This window comes from Heteronotia binoei, chromosome 14 (genome assembly GCF_032191835.1).
Source record: "Heteronotia binoei isolate CCM8104 ecotype False Entrance Well chromosome 14, APGP_CSIRO_Hbin_v1, whole genome shotgun sequence".
Classification (NCBI taxonomy): Eukaryota; Metazoa; Chordata; class Lepidosauria; order Squamata; family Gekkonidae; genus Heteronotia; species Heteronotia binoei.
Window position 1 is genome coordinate 20,506,539 of NC_083236.1, and position 5,526 is coordinate 20,512,064.

The window sequence follows — 5,526 nt, forward strand, 5'->3', positions numbered from 1 at the left end:
AGTAGTCATCGCAGGATCAGGGCTGAGCACCCAGTATGTTGCTCAGCCATAGAGGACTTGCCCTGTCCCTTAATGACTCAGCGAGTTCAGGAGTTGCACCTGGCCTTGAATGACTCCTGATAAAAGCAGCCAGAAGAGGGAGAGCCAACATGGAAGCAACTTGTCCACAACCCTTGTGTGCTGTGAGCTTCTGGACATTTTGATTTGATGATTGGGAATCTCTGTGCTTTGACCCAGGACTGTGTTTGGACTATGCCTCTTGCCACTTGTCAAGGTGCCTGCTGACATTTCAGGAAGATGATCATTGTAACCTTTACAAAATTAGAAAATGAAATAAAAAATGAATTTTTTATTTGAAGCACACAGCCAATATTCCGGGATATTGAATGAGGAATGGCCGAGTTCCTTGAAGAAACAGACAGGCTTGAGTTTATCTGATTTGGTTTACAAGATCTCTATCAATGGTGGATTTTAAAACAGTTACTAGCCCAATTAGAACAAAGTTTGGAGTTCAGTGGCACCTTTAAGACCAACAAAAGCTTACTTAGGGTTGCCAGGTCTATGTTGGAAAATACCTGGAGACTTCAGGGGTGGATCTGAGAGAGAGCAGGGTTTGGGGAGGGGAGGGGCCTCAGCAGGGTAAGTGCTACTGACTCCACCCTTCAAAGCAGCCCTTTTCTCCAGGGGAGCTGGTCTCTGCCAGTGGAGATCAGCTGTAAAAGTGGGAGATCACCAGGCCCCACCTGGAGGCTGGCAACCCTAAGTTTAATTCTGGGTATAAGCTTTCATGTGCATGCTCTTGTGTTCTATTGCTTCAGACCAACATGGCTACCCACCTGAATCTGCATTAATTAGAATTTTTGTACTGCATCCCTAAAACATTGTTTGTTCTAAATTCTAGGGCTGCCAGCCTTCAGGTGGGACCTGGGGATCCCCCAGAATTACAGCTCATCTCCTGACTACAGAGATCAGTTCCCCTGGAGAAAATCACTGCTTTGGAGGGTGGACTCTATGGCACTGTACACCAGCAAGGTCTCTGTCTTCCCCAGGCTCCACCCCCTAATCTCCAGGAGTTTCCCCAACCTAGATTTGGTGCCCCATCACGAGTACATTGCTTAAGTTACAATTAATTCTAACCTTGGCCTACATTTTCTTTTCTGTTCATGTGTTTATTTATTACCCGTTTCCCAGCAGATGCTCAACGCACTATATAAGACACTATAAATTAAAGATGTGGATGGGGGAGAAGTAACTTGCATAAGGTGTATAAAAAATGCCTGGAACAGGCTTTGTGTTGCTTACATGTGTGGAGCCCATTCTTGTGTCCCCACCAATGGGGACACAAGAATGTTCCCTCTAAAGCTGAGTTCATGTGAGCTAGCTCACAGTTTTTTTTAGTCTCTGGCTCACACATTTTTTTGTCTTAGCTCAGGAAGGCTGGCCCCACAGCAAAATTAATGTGTGCAGGCGCTCACAGCTTTCATGCCAGTAGCTCACAAAGTAGAATTTTTGCTCACAAGACTCCATAGCTTAGAGGGAAGCCCATGGGTTCAGGCCCTGAGGTTTGTGTCCCGATGTGGATTAGCCATAAAGATTTCTAACCAAACCAATATACTGAAACCGCACGCTATAAGAAAGCTTGCTCTCCATCCTTGGCTGTGTGTATGTCCCACAGCAGGGGACCCAGGGAGGCCTGCTACTGGCTGCCACCACTCTGGTCAGGGCCTGTGAGGGCCCCAGAAACACTCAACCGCCCTTATATCTTCCTTTTTAGCAAAATCTTTTTCCCATGACCAAGGAGATGTGAGGACCCCAGGCAGTTAAACCCAACAACAGTTTAGTTTAGGGTTACCAAGTCCAATTCAAGAAATATCTGGGGACTTTGGGAGTGGAGCCAGGAGACATAGGGGGTGGGAGTCATGAGCAAGGTTGGAACAAATACAATTGAACTCCATAGGGAGTTTCTGACAATCACATTGAAAGGGACTGCACACCTTTTCAATGCCTTCCCTCCATTAGAAATAATGAAGGATAGGGGCACCTTCTTTGGGAGCTCATAGAATTGCACCCCCCCGGGGTCCAATCTTTTTTGAAAACTTGGAGGGTGTTTTTGAGAAAGGCATCAGATGCTATGCTGCAAATTTGGTGGCCTCTGCCTCAAAAGAACATCCCCCCCCCCCCAGAGCCCCAGATACCCGCGGATCAATTCCCCATTATTCCCTATGGGAAATCGTTCTCCATAGGGAATAATAGAATGCCCAGTAGACATTTCCCTCCCCCCCCCCACTTTCTAAAGCTTTCTAAACCTCCAAACCAGGGAATCCCCTGCCCCCTCCCCCCCCTCTCTCTCTCTCTCACACACACCACACACTTACTGCGTCTGGTTCCTCCACAACTTTACTTGCTCTGAAAACGGAAGCAAAACAAAACGGAGGGTCTGTGCTGACCCTTCCCCATGAAGCGCTTTCCTGTTTCCTGCTCAACTTTAAAGGCACATATTTTAAAAATGGACTTGTTTGCAGGTTTCTAAAACCTGCCAGAGCTCTAGAACTACATGGTGACTGTGGGGCGGGGGCTTTCCCTCTGCCCAGCTGGCGGGGGGATGCCTTGTAAAACCCAGAGATCCCCCACTGGGACCCTGGGGATTGGGAAGACTAAGTTTATTTACAGTGCTCAAAACAACAGGCAGGTAATAAAAAAAAACCTTTTAGTGCAGCAGTGAAAAATGTATACAGTAAAAGGTTGGTGAAACTAAATAAAAAACCCTGATGCATCTGACCAGAACGTTGCCTGCTTCTATTGCCAAAATGCACGCCTTGGGAAAGGGGGCTCTCCCGCTGCCTTCTCTCTCACAGCCTTTTCCAGAGAGAACACACCCTGGCTGTGCCTTTGTCTTTTATGCTTCCTTCCCAGGTCCCACGCTTCTTGGGGCTAGTTTTCCCTCCAAAACTTCACCCAGCCAGAGGGACAGAAAGGGATCCTGGGAGATGTAGGCCCCTAGGCAGGCTACTCCCTGCCCTCTAGGCCTCAGATCATGAAAGCGTACAAAGAGCTCCCTTCTTGTGCAAAAGTGCCCTTTATCTAAGAATTCTACGTGCGCACATCACAAGGGCCAGTGATCTACATGCCGTGCACACAGTCCTCTGAGATACACGTATCCTTAGGAGAGCTTGTGCCCTGATCTGGATGGGCCCAGGCTAGCCCAATCTCATCTAATCTCAGAAGCCAAGCATGTCGGGCCCTGACAAGTGTTTGGATGGGAGGACCACCAAGGAATACCGGGGGTCCACAATGCAGAGGCAGGCAATGGCAAACCACTTCTGACCAAATTCTGTCTTGAAAACTCTACAAGGTCCCTTAAGTAGGGCTGCCAAGTCCAATTCAAGAAATATCTAGGGATTTTGGGGGTGGAAGCCAGGAGCAAGGGTGTGACAAGCATAATGGAACTCCAAAGGGAGTTCTGGCCATCACATACAAAAAGGGACCGCACATCTTTTTAATGCCTTCCCTTCCATAGGAAAATAATGAAGGATAGGGGTGCATTCTTTTGGGGCTCATAGAATTGGAACTTGGGGGGGCGTTTTTGGGTAGAGGTGCTGGATGCCATATTGAACATTTGGTGCCTCTACCTCGAAAAAGCCCCTCCCCAAAGAGCACCAGATACCAGCAAATCAACTCTCCATTATTTCCTATGGGAATAAGTCCTCCACAGGGAATAATAGAGTTCCCAGCAGATATTTCCCTCTCCTCTTTTTTAATATGTATGGAAATGTTTTTTATATATCTAATTTTAATATGTTTGTAAATTGCTAATGTTTTAAAAACTGTTGTTTTAAACTCCCTGAGCCTGTCGGGGGAGGGCAGGATATAAATCTGATAAATAAATACATTTTCTGATGACCCACCTACTCCCCATGTGCCGGTTGTGGATGGGAGGACCTGCAAGGAATACAAGGTTGGAAGGCAGAGGCAGGCAAGGGCAAACCCACCTCTGAACATCTCTTTGCTTTGAAAAGCCCACCAGGGGCCCGCCATAAGTCAGCTGTGACCTTTTCACCACCAAACAACCACCAACAACACTTCTTTGGCTGGACACTGTACATTCCAGAGAAAAATCTACTGCTATTCCCAGCATTGTCTACTGGCCCTCCCTAAAAGCTGTTCTAAATAGCTTTATAAAATGCCCACACCAATCGATCTGCTTGTGTTTTCAATTTCATTTCATCTTCAGCAAAATACTGTATCCCAAGTCCTTTGTTATTGCCGCCTTATTGTAATTCTCTGCTTTGGCCCAGTGCCAAGGCATACCTATGTACTTATTAACTACAGCCTATGCATTCAAAAAGGATTTGCAAGAAAGGGACTACAAAAACAAAAATCTGCTCTATAATAAAAGATATATTTGCTTTCATGAGGCACCAAATACATTTATTCCAGCTGAAAGGAAATAAAAACAACCAATCAAAATCACCAGAGAGAGAACGAAGTTAAAATTGTTTCCCACAATAGTCAACACAGTGTGCTGAAAACATACACAGCACCACCAAAATGGGAAAGTTCTGAATGGATTCCAGTGAGTTGCTCAGACCCTCTAATCCAGGGGCGACCCAACGGTAGCTCTCCAGATGTTTTTTGCCTACAACTCCCATCAGCCCCAGCCACCATGGTCAATGGCTGGGGCTGATGGGAGTTGTAGGCAAAAATACATCTGGAGAGCTACCATTGGCCCACCCCTGCTCTAATCTATCCCATTGTCCATTCAACTACTCAGGTGGCTCACATCTCTACACAGAGAATCTCACCTGATTATTATACTATTATATACTATGCTGATTGTAGTGTCTCCGCAGGCGCACATCTGGCCAGCGCTGCATCAACCTGCACTGGATGCTGATAGAATTCCGGATCTGTTTTCAAGGTGCTGGTGTTAATCTTCAAGACCCTCAGCAGCCAGGGGCCAACATACTTGCGACACTACCCTCTTCCCACATGTTGCCCCGATGGGCCCTTGCATTCACCAGACCAGCTTTTATTTGGCAGTCCCCCAGTCCAAAGTACATCTGTCCTTGCCCAACCAGGGCCAGAGCGTTTTAAGCCCTGGCCCCAAACCTGTGGAATAAGCTCCCAATAGAGATCAGGAGTCCTGCAGATGTCAAATACCATCTGGCCCCTTCTGTTATAGCCAGTTATAGTCCTGCTATAACCTGTTTATATTGTTGGATTACTGGACTGCGATACCCTGCTCTAGATCCATCTGAGAGCAAAGAACTGTACTGACTGAGGACTTCATAGGCCTGGGCCCTGTTCTTTTTCTTACCATGCTGTGGACTGGGCACTACAAATGTTTGTTTCAGAATGTCATCTTGTTTTAAAGACTTAATGGCTTTAGGGGTGTCAAAACTCATTTGTTAGGAGGGCCAGATCTGACATAATTGAGACTTTGTTGGGCCGGGCCATTTGCGTCATAAAATGTAATGCCAAGGTAGTGAAGATGTAAACTTTATAAAGAAACACAGACAAAACATT